This window comes from Triturus cristatus, chromosome 10, assembly GCF_964204655.1.
Source record: "Triturus cristatus chromosome 10, aTriCri1.1, whole genome shotgun sequence".
Lineage (NCBI taxonomy): Eukaryota > Metazoa > Chordata > Amphibia > Caudata > Salamandridae > Triturus > Triturus cristatus.
The window spans coordinates 910,977,338-910,997,325 of NC_140593.1; positions in this window are offsets into that span (position 1 = coordinate 910,977,338).

The following is a 19,988-nucleotide window of genomic DNA, read 5'->3' on the forward strand; positions in this document are numbered from 1 at the left end:
AACGCATACTGGCTGTCGGTATACACATTCACTCTCTTTCCTTTAGATAACACACACGCTCTGGTCAAAGCTATCAGTTCAGCTGCCTGAGCTGAATTATGTCTGATGCGTGCTGTCTCCATGATTGTATACAAGGTGGTAACAGCATAAGCTGAAGTTGTCTCACCATTTGGGAGTTTGAAACAAGACCCATCCACCCATAGGATCCCATCTAGATCCACTTACGGCGTATCTTTCAAATCAATCCTGCCTTTTGTCTCCTCCTCAGTATGGAGAAAACAATCATGTTGTTTCCGAATATCTTTCTCTTCTGGAAGAGGTAACAGTGTGGCTGGATTTAAAATATTACATCGTTTGATGTGCACATGACTAGCCAAGAGCGTCAGCTCATATCCAGACAATCGAGCACTTGTAAGATGTTGTGTTTTTGTCCTATTTAGCAAGGTATCCACTGCATGTGGTACCATAACAATGAGAGTATTATCTAGCACCACTCCAGCAGACTGACGAATAGAAATCGCTGCTGCTGCTGTAGCTTTAAGACAACTAGGCAATGCCTTGGCTACTGGGTCTAACGTAGTTGAAAAATAGGCACATGGCCGCTGTTTGTCTGCAAATCGTTGTGTTAAGACTGACAACGCACAACCCTCTCTTTCATGGACATAGAGCTTGAAGGGCTTACTGTAATCTGGAGTACCCAACACAGGGGCAGAACACAGAGCAGCACGTAAATCAGAAAAACTCTTCTGACATTCGTCAGTCCAAGGAAGGGGTTGGGGTGTGTCTTTCAAAGTGAGTGCTAACAAAGGTTTGGCCAACAAAGAAAAATTTGGAATCCACTGTCTACAATAAGAAGTGGTGCCCAGAAAGGCGCGCACCTCTCTTTGTGTAGATGGCACAGACATTTGCGCAATTGCTTGAATTCGTTCTGGGGTTAATCGCCTTCCCTCCTTTGATAAGAGATGACCCAAATAGGTAACCTCTCGACGGACATATTGTAGTTTAGAAGGCGAAACCTTATGATTAAGATCAGACAAGTGACGTAACAGTGCGACAGTCACATCCTTACAGACATCCTCTGAATCAGCAGCAATCAACAAATCATCCATATATTGAATAAGAGTAGCACCTGGGGGTAAAGGAAAAACATCGAGCTGACATTTCAGAGCTTGACTATAAATGGAGGAGCTTTCACAATAGCCTTGGGGTGCGCGCTTGAACCGGAAACTTCGGCCTCCTAGAGAGAAACCAAAAATATCCCTACTCTCTTTGGCAATGGGAATGCTGAAGAAAGCATTTTTCAGATCAATAACAGAAAACCAAGCCGCTGAGGCAGGTATCATAGTTAACAGGGCAGTGATATCTGGAACAACAGGAAACTGTGGTACAACAATTTTATTGACCTCCCGAGGATCAATCACAAAACGATAAACAGGAGGCTTAGAAGGATCAGTGCGTTTAAGAACAGGAAGAATAGGACTATTACATACATTTCCTCTCGTTTCCTCAATCACACCCTTCTGAACCAAATCATAAATGATATCCAAAAGCGCTCTTTCACCTTCATTGGAAATTCTGTATTGAGGAATGCGTGGCAATTTAGCATTGGGCTTGAGAGTAACAACATAAGGCGGGATCTCAAGACAACCAACATCATTTGGACCCGTAGCCCAGAGCTTTGCAGGAAGAAAGAGCATTTCAGGTGGGAATTGATCTTTAGACAAATAAATTGAAGAAGTCAATTTCTGCCCTAAAGTAAGATGCACACCAGAAGGAGAACAATATATCGTTGCATGCATTCTTTTCAATAGATCCAAACCCAACAGATTCTCGCCGCAACCAGTCGTTAAAAGAAGAGGAGCTTCCATATCATAAGGGCCAATTGAAATAGGCAAAAGACAGGAGACCGGGTTACGAACTGGGGCGCCAGAAAATCCTACCGATACATTTGTTAAGCCAGACAAAGGTGCCCCAGGGAGTTTAGAATGAATGATAGAACTTCTCATCGCACCAGTATCTAAAAGAAATGGCTCTGAAACACCCATTGAAGTGACATTAACATAAGGCCCATCCTAATTTACTGGAATCGATATAACTCCCTCGCTTTGTCTATGGCTGTCCTAGTTAGCGTGAAGGCTTTCATTTTCACCTTCAACATGATAATCATCATTGTAATACTGTGTAGACTGAGTATTCTGCTGATCGAAGTAGTTCGTAGAATTTGGAGGGGGTAAGGAACGCTGTTCTTGAGGCATCACACCTCGACCTCTACCCCTGTATATTATCTGGAAACCACCACGGCCTTGTGGAGCAGATAGTTCTCCCTTACATTGCAATATAACCGGGCAGCTATTCTTAAAATGACCTTCCTCTCTACAATAGGCACATTGGTTAGGACCTAATAAAGGTCGCGGAATAAAGGGCTCAGGCTTTTGATACACCCTCTGAAACTGTGGAGGCTGTTGAAACTGGCGCTGAGTATAACGAGGAGGATAAGCTTGTTGCAGAAGAACCTTCGTTTTTAATTCTTTCATCTTCTTCTCTTGCTTATCTTTCTCCTCTTTATCCCTGTTCTCATAATATTGAGCAGTAGCCAATATCTGGGCAGAAGAAGAAACAGCCCATGAACTCTCGGAGTCTTTCAACTTATGTGACAGTTCGGGAAGCAAATGAAATACGAATGTATCTACAAATAATCGCTGTCCACCCTCCGTAGTCATATCCTGACCACTGTGATCAATAAACGTCTCCTCAAAACGAGTGAAGAAATCAGAGACACTCTCATCTTTCTTCTGCTTACACGCAGCTAATTTATCCCAATTAACTCGCAAGGCGGGCATCATCATTTTCATTAAAGTAATAATCCTACCAGGGAGTTCTGAAATCAAAAAATCAGGCTTAGCACCACCCACTTGGGCTGCATCCGCGGCAGTTATAGCAGCCCAATCGCCACCCAATGCTTGGGCGTGATCCTCTCTACGAATCCGAGCCCATAATGCTTGTGGGACTACATTTCCCATCAACATATCAATATCGGCTAAATTCATAATACAGGCATCAACAGTCTGGGACAACTCCTTATAATAGCCAGCAGGGTTTTTACGGGGATCCGGTAGAGACTGTTTAAGAGCCAAAACTTCAGATCTCTTCCAGGGGACATGTACCCATATACGCTGGAAGTGCGCGGGAACAGCTGGATTAGCACCTGCTTGTGCAACCGCTTCTCTCCACACTGGAGGAACCTCTCTCATGGGATAATGTTTGGAAGTCAGCCTAACAGCAGGATCGGAATCAAAAAAAGTCTGTGAGGAAAATAAGGACCTAAAAGTGACAAGTGTCCTTACGGCATCCTCAACCTTAGAACCCACAATGAGTCCCTTATTGAAATTAGCCTGAACATCTAACAAACCCTGAGGAAGTAAACCCAAATCCATATCCTCCCATTCTTTAGCGAGAGTGTCACACATAACATTAAATACATATCTCTGCGTGGGCGCCTCCCACTGATGAAAGGTGGTCATGATATCTTTCACACTATATTGGGGACCCTTCTCGATCCATTTGCGAGCGAGAGAGTCCAATACCACCCGTTCGTCGGAACCTGGGAGTTGACTACGAGAATGTCTTCGAGAAAAAGCCGGAGACATATTCAAAGTCTCAAAGAAAGGAGACAGAAACCCAGAGACAGTATCTGTGATTCGTTTGCGCACAGTAGGAGAATTAGACATAAGAACAGGGGACAAGGTATTAGGTGAACTAACAGAAGAATTAACAGTTATAAGGGGAGCGGAAGGCAAAGGAGATTGATGTTTAGGAAACGGAGGCAAAGAAGTCGGTGGCGGAAGAGGTGGGGGTGGCACTACCGGAAGGGGCAAATGCGGACGAGCCGGAGCAGGCGGAGGCGCAACTAATGGCTGAACTGGTTGTAACAATGGGGGTGCATTAGCACCTTGTACATAGGGAGGAGGCAATCTCAATAAGTGAGACATCAAAGGGTCTTCCTCCGGATCCTTACTTTTATCAGAAGGGGAAATAGGCAACACAGGATAGCATTTATCTATCGCCATACGATGCTGTCTCTCTGAAATTTCCATTTCATGATTAATCTCATGCCTGTATAATCGTCATACTTTGTGTTTTCTTATCTCGTTTTGCCTGTTTAATTTCTCTCTGTTTGGCTTCCTTATGCCAGAGGCGGAAAGAGTCAAACATTGCCGGCCGGGCTTTTCTTTTAAACAAAATTGCCTCCAAATTATCTAATATGTCAGGCTCAAAGCTACCATTCTGTGGCCACTGTAGAACACCATCGTTCTTTGTGTATCGGATCCATGCCTCATTAAAGGCAATGGGGCCAACACCATGTTTAGAATAAAGCTCATAAGTGGGAGTTCCAACTGGAGGAATTGGACAAGAGTCCTCCAGCCGGGAATCCCTATCACAACCAAAACAACAAAACTTTCTAAACTTACTCAGACCAGGCATCGTTATTTCACTGGACTGTTCACAAACATCAAGGGGTTAAATCAAATAATATAGCACAAACGTACTCACCCCTCGGCTTCGGCTTTTGCAATAGCCAAATCAAAGACCCAAATCAAAACAAAAATAGTGGGAGCTACCCACCAATACTTAACTAAGTGTCTTCTTACGCCAACAGAGGCCCGTCTAACGTCTCGCGATACCATACATCACCAAAAGGGGCCAAAGCAAGGCAGCAGTCAGGGCAGCAGTCGTCAGCAGCCGTCAGGAAGGAGAAACCGTGCTGAAAAAGACCTTCGGACCACTTCGACATACAGGGGTCGCTTGACGTGGTTCGCGGTTCCTCCAGAATTTTCTTTCGGGGTTCCTCACGACCCTCAGGCAAAATCGCTACCTCTGAAGCCGCCTCACAGAGGGCACCAATTGAAGAACCAGGGCCTTATGGGCCTGGCGGCGCAGGGCACGCCTTAATCTCCTGAGTTCACCTGCTTTGTTGAACAGAGACACAGGACATTCTGTTGAGCGTACAAGATCAGGTTTATTAGCTGCAGCTAAGTACAGCTGTCCCAGAAGTACACTCAGTATGTTCTTAGGAGATTGCCACTTTACTCCGTGGCGCACAATCTTTTATAGCACATAGATTCACCAAGAACACTCCCAATGCATACATGGTTATCCAATGAGAAGAGTTTGAAAACAAGATATAACCAATGAGAAAAGTTTGAAAACAAGATATCAAGTAACCCAAATAAACCTCTCTTCCAACTGTTTTTGTCACCCCTCCCCACAAGTTAATCAGTGGTAGTGTCTACAACTCAACTTGCAGGTGGCAGGACATATTTGTATGCTTTGGAGGACAGTTGTGAAATGAGAGAATACAAGTAGAGAATAGCGAAGGCCAGAAGATAAGATAAAGTCAGGAAAGAATGGTGTGAACCGACAGACAGTTGAGACAAGGTTTAGTCAAACCAGACGAGGATTAGTGGACTCAGCCAGTCCCTGACATCAGTCTCGTAAACAGAGGCAGAAGGTTATTTGACATGTCGCAGTAAGATCAGCATAAAAACTTCGTTCATTGTGCTGCCTGAGTGAGGGCAACACAAAATGGCGGTGGAACACACAAAAAAAAAATGGTGGCTGAATACAAGCGAGATCGAAAATCGAATTTCCTCAACTGTGCCGCGGTTTTACTTAATTTGACACAGACCTGAGCACAATGAGAATTCCATGACCCTGTTGAACTGAAATTTAATTCTAAGTAACAAAAATTCTCCACAGTCATCAAAACATGCCCATTAATACTAATTTTGTTTAGCCTTAGTTTGCCCGGGCCACAGGACCTGATGTGCGACTTGGAATAATTAGTGTTAAGATTCAAATTGTGCATAAAGGATGCAAAACAGGGGTGAGGGCTAACAATACTGCATCGTCTGCATATAGTAATGCGAGAATTAGGGAGCCAGTAATTCTGGGTATATCTGTGTGGGAAGAAGATAAGTAGACTGTTAATCTGTTAATATATAAAACAAATAATATATGTGCCAATATGCAACCCTGCCTTACGCCACTCTTTAGAGAGAATTCAGAAGAAAGTTCCCCAAGCGATTTTAGACGAATCCGGGCTGAAAGGTCTGAGTAAAGTATAAAAAATTCCCCTGGGGAGGGTCCACGCCTTGATCCAGCAACATTAGCCAAAGTTTGGTTCTGTTCACTGAATCATAGGCGATGGATAGATCTATGAAGGTTAAATATATGGTGGAGTGCTTGGCCTTGGTATATTTAGAGATGGTCAGATTCAGGCATTATTCATTGGTTCATAGTTTAGGCCGAAATCCAAATTGAAAAGGGGAAAGTATGTCCTTGACAGCTGTCCATTCGGCCAGGTGGTCATAAATGACTGCCGATGATTTTGATTGTGCAGTCGATGAGTTCAAATTTTCGATAGCACTTGGGTTACTAATAGCTATCCTTCCCATGAGTGATAGCGGAAATTTCAGCCAGCGACGCACACTGTGCTCCACTCCGTCTAGTAATGCTCCCACATTGCTATCATATGTTTCTGTCATATTGGAGCTCAGATACACTCCAGGGTATTTAATGGGGCGTGTCTGTAAATGAATGCCAGAAAACAACCCCTCCCTCGGGACAGGTGTCATTATTGGGTAGAGGACAGACTTATCTGCATTATGTATAAATCCTAAATGAATCCCTACCTCCTTGATTGCACCATACACTGCAGGTCACAAACGTTCAGGTTGTCGTAGGGTTAGCACAATTTCATCTGCATATAGGGAGACAAACTCCCAGTTCTTTCCGACCATCACTCCCTCCTCTGCATGTCTAGATCGCAGCAGTACTGCAAGGGGTTTGATAACTAGTACAAAAATGAATGGCAACAAGGGGCATCTTTGTCTAGTTCCCCTTTCCACCAAACAGCTATCCGAGAGCTTATTACCCACTTTCACCCTGGCTTTACTGGCTGTATAAAGTAGTTGTATCCATTTTAAATAGGAGTCACCTAGTCTATACCGTTTTAATACACAAATCATGTACTGCCAGTTTACAGTGTCAAAAGCCTTGTGGGCATCCAGACTGGTAAGCCCACAAAGCTCCTCCCCTTTCTGAATCTGTTCTATTATAAGGCATGCCTTCCTGATATTAGTGGTAGTGGTCCGGCCTTCCACGAACTCCGTCTGATCAGGGTGTATCAGTTCCCCCGCTACCTTAGCCAAACGGTGAACTAATATTTTCCCAAGGATCTTTGCATCTACATTGATCATAGACAACGGGTGAAAAGACTCACATTCTGCTGCATCCCTCACTTATTTAAGCAAAATCACTATGTATGCTTCTCTCACCGTGGCAGGTAACACCCCCTCTTCAAATGCTTCCTGATACATGGCTAACAGCAGTGTGTATAATAAAATTACATATTCCTTATAAAATTCAGCCGTCAAGCCATCATTCCCTGTCGTTTTTCCAGTATTCATTTGTTTGGTAGCCCATCATATGTCAGATTCGTCAAGTGGAGGGTTCAATATTTCTCTCATTTCATCAGTTGCATATGGGAGCTGCGCTTTATCCAGTATGGTGCTAATACTCGTTTCATCATACCCTTCTTGTTTCGCACACAGAGTAGAGTAGACATCTGCAAAATGACCCAGGATATCCTCATGCATTGTAAGAGTTGCTCCCAACGCATCTTTTATGGTAACAACTGCATTCCCTCCCCTTTCTCTATTGGCTAACCACACCAATAACCGTCCCGGTGTGTTACCTTGCTCATATTAGATCTCTGTATCTGTCTTGTAATCATGGTGAATTACGAGTTCCCCCTGTGATCTAGATTGGTCCTCCCAGATCGCTTCTGAGTGTGGTGCCTGCCTATCTATAACTCCAATTTGGCGCTCTAGCTTCAGAACTGTGCGCGTTAATGACTGACGCACCCCGTTGGTGGTAGCCATGCACCTGCCTTGTACAGTAACTTTAAAAGCTTCCCAGAGGATCCCAGCTGAGGTCACTGAGCCTGTATTGGTTGAGAAAATGTCCCTCACTGCTTCGCGGATTACATCTCAGTAGGCCTGATCTTGTAAAGCACACAACTGGAATTGCCACTGCAGCAATGGGGCCACAGACACGCGTCTTTGCATTGTGGGCCACCAGAAGGGAATGATAGGATAACGTGGGATCGAGATAGTGCAGCTCCCCAAAACCCGTAGCCTGTCCAGGGCGCACGAGTATATAATTGATTCTAGCGAATGTACCATGGGGAGGAGAATAAAAGGAGTAGCCCCTAGTCTGGCCATTCAAAGCCCACCATAGCGCTATCAAATTTAGCGTGTCCATACTCTCCAGAAGCGTCCTAGACGCCCTACCCAATGGCCACGCCACAAGTCGAGAGCTGTCAAGTTCCTTATCTAACACTCAATTATATCCCCCTATCCAAATTATATCAAGGTGTACATAAGGTGTGAGAACCCGTGTCACTTCCCTAAAGAAATCAGGTGTATGTATATAGGGGAGAATGAAGTAAGAATCATTGTAGGAGTGCCCTCAATTTCGCCTATGACACGTAGCGCCCATCTGCTGCTTTCAATTCTGTGATTACTCATAGTGGAACACTGTTATCAACCCACAACAGCACCCCTCTTGCCTATGAAGTAAAGTTTGCATACCAGAGCCTGCCCCTCATTAGGTCCGTATCTTCTCATATTTTTGGGGTAATAATTGTGTTACTTGCAGCATAACTATATTAGCTTTCTGTCTACAAGAGTAAGACAATATCATTTGATGCTTAATAGGGTTCGGGATTCCCTTAACATTCCACTATAGAATTGTCGCCTCCATGTGTGTACTTGTAAGTCATCTCCCCTGCACAAAGTATGTGTATTGCAAATAAACACTGTTCTGATTGTATTCACTTCTTCTCAAAAAACATGTAAGAAAAATGACCCCCCTCCTGTGTGGCCTCCCTCAACCTGGCCTTCACAATCAACATAATTGGCGTTATCCAACCCCGTTAACAACAGAATCAGACTTCCCCACTACAGTGCAGTGTTCTCAAAGGGTCCCTGGTGTAGGTTCCTCCAAGTTCGACATCGCTATTGTCAGCAGGTGTGCCGAAAAAAAGACCATACCTCTCTTATCCCTGCTCCAGCCAGTATGTATTATTCTCTATCATTTGCAACGTGCCCCTCCTTGGTTACATCATATTAGGGTAGTTTTCCCACCCACCCATATGCATCATTATGCCAGGCAGCTGAAATAGCATGTACCATGGTATGAACATTAGTGACTCTATGAATTACATGGCTTCTTCAGGTTGATCAAAGAAATGTCTCTTCCCGTGCCAATCAATCCTCAGATACGCCGGAGGCAGCAGAGCATAATCCCATCCAGTGTCTGAGTTTCTGTTTGACTTCTACAAAGGTTTTTCATTTTTGAAGGGTTGCCACACCATAATCTGGGTAAAAAATTATTTTATTATCATTATATTCTACATCTCCCTGTGTAAGAGCCACTGTCAAGATACCAACTTTATCTCCTTATCTTCTTAACATATGTGCAATCAACATGTCGGAGATGCACCAGGCTTAGACCTTCCCCCAGGTGTACTATGAGCTCTGTCTACTTGTAGTTCGCCCTCCACATTCAATCCTGGTAGCACCGTGGGTGCCAGCTCTGTAGAGACAGTTCCACTGGTGCAGTCTCCCTGCCGTCGGGCAAACCAAGAATGCACATGTTATTACGACGGGACCAGTCCTCCAAATCAGCAAGTTTTGCCTCCTGCTGCTGCATACGTTGTTCCTGGTTCCTTAGCTGATTAGAATGTGCCCTCAAAGTTTTCTCCAAAACCTTTTCTCCCATACCCAAGTCTTTAACTTGTTCTCTCAGTTTATCCATATCCTGATGCAGCAGTGTCAGTTATTGCCATCCCATCAATCTTTTCAGTAATTGCTTTATTTCCTTCTAATAGTAGATTTTTAATATCCTAGTTAGATGGTGAAGCAGCCTCTCCCTCCACGCCAGCATCACTCGCAGCCTCACTCTGCGCCATTCTATCATTACTGCTTTCGATAGAGTTGCAGGAGTTTGAGGCTGTGCCTGAGCCCCCCCTTGAGTTTTGGTGGCATAAGAGTAGGAAGTGGCTCCCACCAGTATCTCTCCAATTGACAGTCTGAAGCAGAGCTTCGCTTCGCCCTTCACCACACCAGTTAACACGGGGCCCAGGGTCTGAGTTCATATTGCACACTAGGTCCTACCGAGCAATACACAGTGCAGACCCCTAGTGTGCTACTTACGTCATCAACATCTTCCAAATGCCATGTGAAAGCAGCATTATAATTCAGTGAGAGAAACAAAGGGGGGTAAGGTTGCTGAGTTCGGTCTCACTGCAATAGTTTAAGTTGATTGGCACAGTGCTGCCACAATCTCCTGGGTCGCACAGAGCTTCTTCTCTTAATATGGTCCTTAAATGTTTTTTTTTTGTTTTGTTTTTGACCTGCACTCTGATTATTCAGAATGGGCCATTGCTCTGCAAATCACAAGCAGGCCTGCCCGTCCTCCACCCTACTGTATGGATGCTCGTTCCTCATCGGGCGTCTTGGCACAGTCAGTAAATACTGTTGTGGGCGGGGGGGGTGTTGCTCATTTAACCCCCCTCAGTTCAATTGATGTTTTCAGCCCCCGGCACAGCCCGTACAGTCCCGCAGTCCCAGGGGGGGTCCGCGTGCTGCACGCCGTGCTGTCTGTCCAGTCCACAGAAAGGGCTGCAGGCTGCTCCCAGCCTCCGGCAATGACTCTGGCTGCTCCTGTGAGTTCCATAAACCAGATGGTCTTGCCCACCTACAGCCACGGGATCACCCGCTGCTGGAACCTTGCACCACAAGCCCTGGCAGGCCCTGATATGCCTCACCTAGGTACTTCCTCAAGACGCTGCCACAGTAGCCCTCAGCACACGCTAGCAGGCTAAGTGGGTGGGGGTCATCAAATTCTGGTTCCACAGTAGCAGAGAGTAGTCTATGGGCCCGAGGGAAGGCCTGATGGTTGTTGGAGCTCTGATCAAGATTGTTCGCTTAGTTGGACATCTTGGCTCCACCCCACCTTCTTTGGATTCTTGATGATGATGCTTTGGCCCCAGTAATCAGGTACTTTCGTTCCCTTCCAAATCGTTGTAAGCAGTGGTTGGAGGATCTTGGCTGATGTTTCAGGGTCTGCCTTGAACATTTCTGCATTCAGGTTGTCTTGGCCAAGAGCTCTTCTATTCTTGAGAGATCAGATGGCAACAGCGGAGGCTTCTCCACAGTGGTGGAGGAGCGTTGCCCTACTGCATCATTAAAATGATGTTTTTGCATCGTTTTATTTTGCATTTTCCGGCTCTGAGCCAGCGCTGTAGGGAGGGGCAGGCCGAGGCATAGGAGGGGAGAGGAAGAGTGCTACGTGCACTCTCTAAGTGCTCATGTGCGTTAGGCCGGCAATCTCAGGCCGACCAAAACATACATGCGCACTTAGGTTTTCCAGCCCGGCTGCACTGAGCAGCCGGGCTGGAGAAACCCCCACAGACACTATGGCCCTAGAGGAGCGTCTTTCTATCTCACTCAGGCCAATGCCCGCGCTGCTCTGCAGCACGGGGATTGGATGAGAGTCTGTCTCAGGGCTGCAGGAACAGGAAGAGGAGATGCAGCATGAGAGTGGAGAGCCAGCCGCTTAAGGTAACTTTTTTTAATTTAAATATATTATTTCTAACATCACCACCCCACGCTCCCCCTCCCTCATTCACCCGCCCCACCACCCATTGTTTGTGGCGGCTGCCACTGGATGGCAACAACGATTTCTTCCTTCTGTGGTGGGGCGGTGTTCACATCGAAGCCACACTGTTGGCTGGTTATACAATTTTGGTAGCACAGAACTCCTAACATCCGCGGCTGATGCAGGTAGAGCAAAGGGGCCAGGTGATGGGGGATTTCAGAGACGACTACGAGGACAAATTATTTATTTATTTCATTTTCCCTTGTGGTCGACTCTTGAAATCCCCCCTCACCTGGCCTCACCACCCTTACCTGCAGCGGCTGACTCCTAAGTAAAGTATACTGTACACAAATTCACAATTAATGGCAGACAACAGTGCACTACGTCGATGTTTCGACACTCTATAAAGACTTCGCTGGGGTCTTTATCAGGATAAAGAAAAGTGGTAGCAACTCTAATAATGAGTCCAAAAATCCACTAACTTTCATGATTTTGAAGTACCTCAAATGGAGAAAATATCTATTCCCCTAAATGGGCTTGAACTATTGTCTGCTTTTAATTGTGGAGTTGTGTACAGTATACTTTACTTACGAGTTATGTGGTACAAAAGTTGTATTACTAGGCAACAGTGTATTGCTCCTTGTACATACCACATGCGCACCAGTATCACATTTGTCACAACTCACTTGCACCACACCAGTTTTTGGAGCACCTATTTGTTGGTCTGTTGTTTACCTCTGTATCTGAGTGAAGAAATGTGCTGATGTACAACTTAATTTGAATGTGATCCCTCAAATATGTTTTGCCAAGGGAGCTTAGGCTAAAAGCTCTCTCCAAAGGGAACCATTATTTCTTTATATATATATATATATATATATATATATATATATATATATATATATATATTATCTACTGGCGGTCGCCAGTAGATAGTTATAGTTAGGACCGTGTTTCCATAGGAAATCTGAAAATTCTATTTTGAATAACTTTGGCGCCGGTTGACGAATCCTCGCGAATTTTTCAAAATAGGTGGGGCGCTCCGCTCCTACCCTGAAAGTCTCGGGGTGATTAGTCAAGCGGGGGCCGAGAAAAAGGGGGGTCCCAAAACACGTTTTCCCCATGCATTTTTCCATAGGGACCTTTAGTCCAAGGTACAGCCCGAACGGCTGAACAGAATTACTTGAAATTTGGCAGAGAGGTAGTCCTCAGGTCAGGGATGTGCCTTTTGAATATCTGGAGTCAATCTGTTCAGTAGTTCCTGAGAAAATGTCAGTTAAAAGTATATATATATCTATAGGCGCGCACAGTGCGCGCACGGTGCACGCACGGTGACGTGCGTGAGCGCAATTCTGATTGGTTGTTAGATGTCAGTAAATATTCGAATCGGTCGAAATCAGGAAGTGTCGGCCGCCATTTTGTCTCTCGCAGTCTGAGGCAGTGATAAACAAAGGTGGAGAACGTGAAAAGGGGGCAGGGTGGACAGTTCCTGACCCCCTAGCCTTTGTCAGGGAGTCACTGAAGGACCCCCAAGGGTAAAAGAAACATTTTATTATTTTTCGAAAAAGCGCGGGGTGCGTGCACGGCATGCACAATGCATCGTGGGCGTTCGGTGAGCGACGCGTACCGAGCGCCCACAGCTCGCGCACGGTGCGCGAAGCGCAGCGTGCGCGCACAGTGCGCGCACGGTGAAAAACCTGAAAAAAAATAAATATTAATAAATACATAACTTAGCATTTAAAAAAACGTACAAATTCACTTAAAAAACCATAGGTTTCACACACGTTATAGTTAGGAATTAGCATTTAAAAAACCTTGCAAATTCACTTAAAAAACCATAGGTTTCACACATGTTATAGTTAGCTGGACATTTCCCTCGTAAAAAACCAATGAAATTCCCCCGTTATAGTTAGTGCAGGCAACTATAACTCACGTGACTGCAATCCTCTGCTGATGACGTCAGATATTACATCACTGATTACATACGTGTCTTTCTAAAAAATAAATATTTGTAATATATGTATAGCTAAAGATTAATGGAAGAAGACATGGGTAAATAGGTGTCTAAATACAGTGATGTAATATCTGACGTCATCAGCAGAGGATTGCGGTCACGTGAGTTATAGTTGCCTGCACTAACTATAACGGGGGAATTTCATTGGTTTTTTACGAGGGAAATGTCCAGCTAACTATAACATGTGGAAACCTATGGTTTTTTAAGTGAATATATATATATATATTATCTACTGGCGGTCGCCAGTAGATAGTTATAGTTACAACCTAGTTTTCATAGGAAATCTCAAAATTCTATTTTGAATAACTTTGGCGCCGGTAGACGAATCATCGCGAAATTTTCAAAACTAATGGGGTGCTCCGCTCAGCTCCTACCCTGAAAGTCTTGGGGTGATTCGTCAAGCGGGGGCCGAGAAAAAGGGGGGGTCCCAAAACGCGTTTTCCCCATGCATTTTTCCATAGGACCTTTAGACACAGCTACAGCCCGAACGGCTGAACAGAATTACGTGAAATTTGGCAGAGAGGTAGCCATAAGGTCAAGGAAGTGCCTTTTGCAGGTCTGGTGTAAATCTGTTCAGTATTTCCTGAGAAAATAGAATTTAAAAGCATATCAATATCTATACGCGCGCACCGTGCGCGCACTGTGCGCGCACCCTGCCGTGCGCAAGCGCAATTCTGATTGGTTGTTAGATGTCGGTAAACATTCGAATCGGTCGAAACCAGGAAGTGTCGGCCGCCATTTTATCTCTCGCAGTCTGAGGGGGTGAAAAAAAAAGGAGGAGAACGTGAAAAGGGGGCAGAGTGGACAGTTCCTGACCCCCTAGCCTTGGTCAAGGGGTCACAGAAGGACCCTCAAGGGAGAAAAAAATTTTTTTTTATTTTTGAAAAATCGCGAGGTGCGCGCACCGGGCGCGCACGGCACGCACTGCGAACCGTGGGTGCGCGAAGCGCACCGTGCGCGCAGGGTAAGCGCACCGTGCGCGCAGGGTGCGCACCTCGTGATTTAAAAAAAAATTATAATTTCACGGTGCGCGCACGGTGAAAAACCTGAAAAAAAAAAAATAATACATAACTTAGCATTTAAAAAACCGTACAAATTCACTGAAAAAACCATAGGTTTCACACACGTTATAGTTACGAATTAGCATTTAAAAAACCTTGCAAATTCACTTAAAAAACCATAGGTTTCACACATGTTATAGTTAGCTGGACATTTCACTCGTAAAAAACCAATGAAATTCCCCCGTTATAGTTAGTGCAGGCAACTATAACTCACGCGACCGCAATCCTCTGCTGATGACGTCAGATATTACATCACTGATGACATATGTGTCATTATGAAAAATAAATATTGGTAAGATATGTATAGCTAAAGATTAATGGAAGAACACATGGGTAAATAAGTGTCTAAATACAGTGATGTACTATGTGACGTCATCAGCAGAGGATTGCGGTCGCGTGAGTTATAGTTGCCTGCACTAACTATAACGGGGGAATTTCATTGGTTTTTTACGAGTGAAATGTCCAGCTAACTATAACATGTGTGAAACCTATGGTTTTTTAAGTGAATATATATATACATATACATATATTTATGTCAGAGACCTCAAGTCTCACTTATTGCATAATTTCAACGTTTGGTCGGAGGTAGCAACAAGCGCTATAAATGCAATTTCAAGTGAGACACTGGTTTATCTGGAGGCCATGATGAATTCTTTTTTTTTTTTTTTTTTTTTTGAAACCGTTTATTGCAGGTTGTAAAAGTTACAGGTATGGGCCTACAACCACCCGGCCGGCCGCTAGAATGACAAAAGCATATTGCATACATACAGTAAAAGTCTCTCGGCAGTGCAGAGCAGTGAAACAGGAGTAATCAACGGTGCAGGCCACACAGCTCCAAGCCCATAGTACGGTTCCCTTTTCTTGAAACAAAACAACACCAAAAAACCACACCCGCAAGGCAACCCGCGATCCAAAGTGACAGCACGTGCTCCATAAGTGGGGGATCCAAACCAGCAGCAGAATTCTGAGAAGGGGAATGGGAGTAGGTCAGGGACTGGGGGGACCGCGCGCCCGCGGCCGAGGGAGGGGGGCCGTCTAGGGAGACGGGACAGGTGAGGCAGCCGGTAGCAGTGGTGGCTCACAAATACCCCCGCGGTAGGCGTTCCAGGGGCCCCAGAGTTTCACCCACGCCCCAGGCTTACCCCTCGCCACATACACCACCTTTTCACGAAACATACACCAATCCATATGCTCTTTCCAGGCCGATACCGCAGGGGGCCTCTGGGATCCCCACAATTGAGCAATGTCACGCTTAGCTATCATGTATCCCAGAGTCACCCACCGCGTCTGCGGGACCGAATAGTCATTCGGTTCCCATACATTCAGCAAGCATCTCCTCGCTTCAGGCAGCAGCGCGACACGCGTAACCACACGCAGGACCTCATGCACACCACGCCAGAATCGCTCCACCTTCGGGCACTCCCACAGTATATGCATGAAAGTCGCCAGCGCACCACAGCCACGCTTACACAGTCCGTCACCAGCAAAACCCATACGCAGAAGCCTTGGCCCCGTCACGTAAACCCGGTGAAGGATCTTGAGCTGGACGAAACGAAGGCGAGCCGGGATGGCCACCTCTTTCGGGGAGGCCACCGCGGAAATCCAATCCTCGTCGTCCAGCTCCAGCCCGTCGGCAACCCAGGCCTCGCGGAGACTAGTCAGCAGGCACGATCTATCGTTGATCAGTTTTTTATATATGAGGGAGATCGTGCTGTCCGGTACATGGCCGTCCAGCACTCTGTCCTCCAGGGGGGAAGACTCCGGAATGGATGCGACGTCCGGGAAGACGGAGCCCAGCGCATGGCGGACTTGTAGGTACCGAAAGTACTCACTGCCCTGCAGCTGAAACTCCGCCTGCAGCGTCTCAAAGGTTTTGAATCCCCCCCTCGTCCAGAGATCTCCCACCGTGCTGATTCCGATCGTGTCCCACTTCGCGAAGCCCTTCGACGTCCATAGGGAGCCCAACCTCTCAGACGCATACAGCGGTGATGCCCGGGTCAAACGGTCCTTCCACCCCATAGCTGCATTAGCCGCGTGCCAGACACGCACCATAACACGCGTCGGTCCCGTCAAACGGGAGTCGGGCGCGCCAGAGTAGAGCGCGCGATTGTAATCGCCACCGGGTAGGAGCATTTTATCCATCTCAAATGCCGGGTTCAAGGCGGGCCCATAAAGGCCATGATTAATTGCAGCTAGTTGGGAGGCCCAGTAATACCGTTTAATGTCCGGGAGGGCGACCCCCCCATCGTACCACGGGAGCGTCAATTTAGCCAGAGCAATGCGCGGCCTCCCGTCCCAGAACAGGCGCCGCTGGAGGCCCTCCACCTCACGGAAATAGCGTGCCGGGACCAAGTCCATAGTATTCTGGAGGGCGTAGAGGAATCGCGGCAGGGACATCATTTTGAACAAAGCCGCTCGGCCGAGCGGCGAGAGCGGCAGACGCCGCCAGCGCACCACGTCCTCCCTCAAGCGCTGGAGGGGGGGCAGCAAATTCCGCTCATAGCGGGCCTCCGGGTCAAGTGTGATATAGATACCCAGGTACCGAAAACCGTGGGGGGCAATCTGGATCGGACAGTCCCGTGGTAGGGACGGAGCCTCCCCGGAGAGCACATAGACACAGGATTTCGCCCAGTTGATGACCAGGCCCGAGTTGCGACCGAATGAGCGCAGAACATCAACCAGGACGATCAGTGATTTACGCGGGGAGGCGAGATACAGAAGGATGTCGTCAGCGTAGAGGGACACACGGTCCTCAAGCTCGGGGGTCCAGCGGAGACCACGGATCGAGGGGTGCCACCGTAGCCACTCCGCCAGGGGCTCCAGGGCCAGGGCAAACAGGAGAGGCGACAGGGGGCAACCCTGTCGCGTACCCCTCCCCAGCGCGAATGGGGCCGAGACTCGCCCATTCACTACCACCTGCGCCAATGGGCCCGAATATAGCAATTTGACCCAGCTAATGAAACCCGGGCCGAACCCGAATTTCGCCAGCATCGCCCAGATGTATGGCCATTCAAGCGTATCAAACGCCATGGTGGCGTCCAAGGATGCCAAGATGGCCGGCTCCCGCACAAATGGGACACGCGCGAGCACCCCGTGCAAGCGCCGCAGATTGAGCGCCGTGTTGCGGTGCGGTATAAAGCCAGATTGGTCTTGGTGGACCAGGTCGCCCACCACGCCAACCAACCGGTTGGCCAACACCTTGGCAAGGATTTTGGGCTCCGCGTTCAAAAGCGAAATCGGCCTATAGGATGTGACCCGTTCCCGGGGCTTCCCCTCCTTATGGATCACCACAATTGTGGCCAGGCGCTGGTCCGGCGGGAGGGAACCCTGCGAGTGGGCCGCCAGGAACATCGCGCGCAGGTGGGGCGCCAACACATCCGGGCGTAGCTTGTAGAGCTCGATGGGAATACCATTGGGGCCCATGGCCTTGCCGGATGCAACCGAGCGAATAGCCAGGGCAATTTCGTCCGAGGTGGGAGGGGCGTCAAGCGAATCCCTGTCCTCCACCGTTAGGGAGGGCAGTGCGATGTCCCGAAGCAGGGCATGGGAATCTTCCTCCGAGCAGGGGGAAACCGGGGAGTAGACTTCGCGGAAATAATCCGCGAAGCAGGAGACAATGGCTTCCGGCTCGGTGACACACGCACCATCAATACTCTCAATCACAGGCACCACGCGGCTCGCTCTCTCCCTCTTATCCAACCACGCAATCAATTTGCCAGCCTTATCACCCACATCATACAATCGCCCCTGCTGCTCTCTACTGAGGCCCCTGGCCGCCTCCGTGACGAGGGCCCGATAGGCCGCCTGCTTTAGGTGTAGAACATGCAACTTGGCGTCTGTTACCCCGCTCCCCAGGTCACCCTCCAGTTCTGCAATCTCGGCCTCTACCCGGGTCACCTCCTCCCGCTCGAGCCGCCGGGCATGGGAGATAAAGGAGAGGGCCTCCCCTCTAAGGACTACCTTGAAAGCCTCCCACAGGGAGATGGCGGAAGAGACCGACCCCACATTCTCGTCGAAATATCGCTGTAAGGATTTGATCAAATCGGCACGAATGGTGGGGTCACGCAAATACCATGCATTGATTGGGGCCACCCTGCCATCCCCCCTCGGGAAGACATCGAAATGCAACAACAATGGGGAGTGGTCTGAGATACCCCGTGCTAGATGGCGCACCTCCCCCACCCTCCCTGCATGGGCCGCCGGGACAAGGATGTAATCAAGCCGCGAGAGGCTACCATGGGCAACCGAGTGGAAGGTGTACTGTCGCAATTCGGGATGCTTTAATCGCCAGCAATCCACCAGGCCCAGCGTGTCCAGAAGGCCGGGCAGCCACGCCTGTGCCCGGGGGAGGTCCCTAGGGGGATGGCGATCCATAGACCCAGAGGCCACCGCATTAAAGTCCCCTCCAACCACCAGCAGGCCACTCGGAAGGTCCAGAAGGAGGCGCCCCAGGTCCGCGAATGTGGTGACTTGTAACCCAGGCGGGACGTACACGGATATAAAGATAAACACTCTACCCTCCATTCTTCCCACCAGAACCGTGTAGCGTCCCCTCTCATCATGGCGCACCTCATCAATCTCCAACGGGAGCGAGTTCTTGATCATAATACCCACCCCCCGCGAGCCCGAGGTGAAGCCGGAATGTGCCACCAAACGATATCCCCGCCGATTCATTGCATGAAAGGAGTTACCTATAAGGTGCGTCTCCTGCAGGAAGACAACATCTGGTGAAATACGTTTTAAGTACTGCAGGACCACACCACGCTTAATCCTATCCCCCAGGCCGTTAACATTCCATGACAACACAGTCAAATCCCTACCCCCCATCATACGTCGAATCAATCGGTCGTCCCCCATCGAGCATCCTAATAACAACAACATAGTAGCGGGTTTGCCCTGCGGTGCTAACAAACAACACACCCCCCCCACCCCCCGGTCCCAACCGAACTCCCCCCTCCCTGCACCCCTGCATGAGCCCAGACAGCCCCCCCAAAGTGCAGTGTGCCTGTCGCCCCATAGCTAAACACTAACTAGTCCCCCAGAGGAGGAGGGAAGCCCCCAACAGACCCCACGCAACCTCCATAGGAGGGGAACATACGCAATCAGTAAATGGTGAAGGAACAACGTCCAGAGCAAGGCCTATTCAGTCACCCCTCAATTCTGATCCGGCGGGCCCTCCTCGCCAGCCG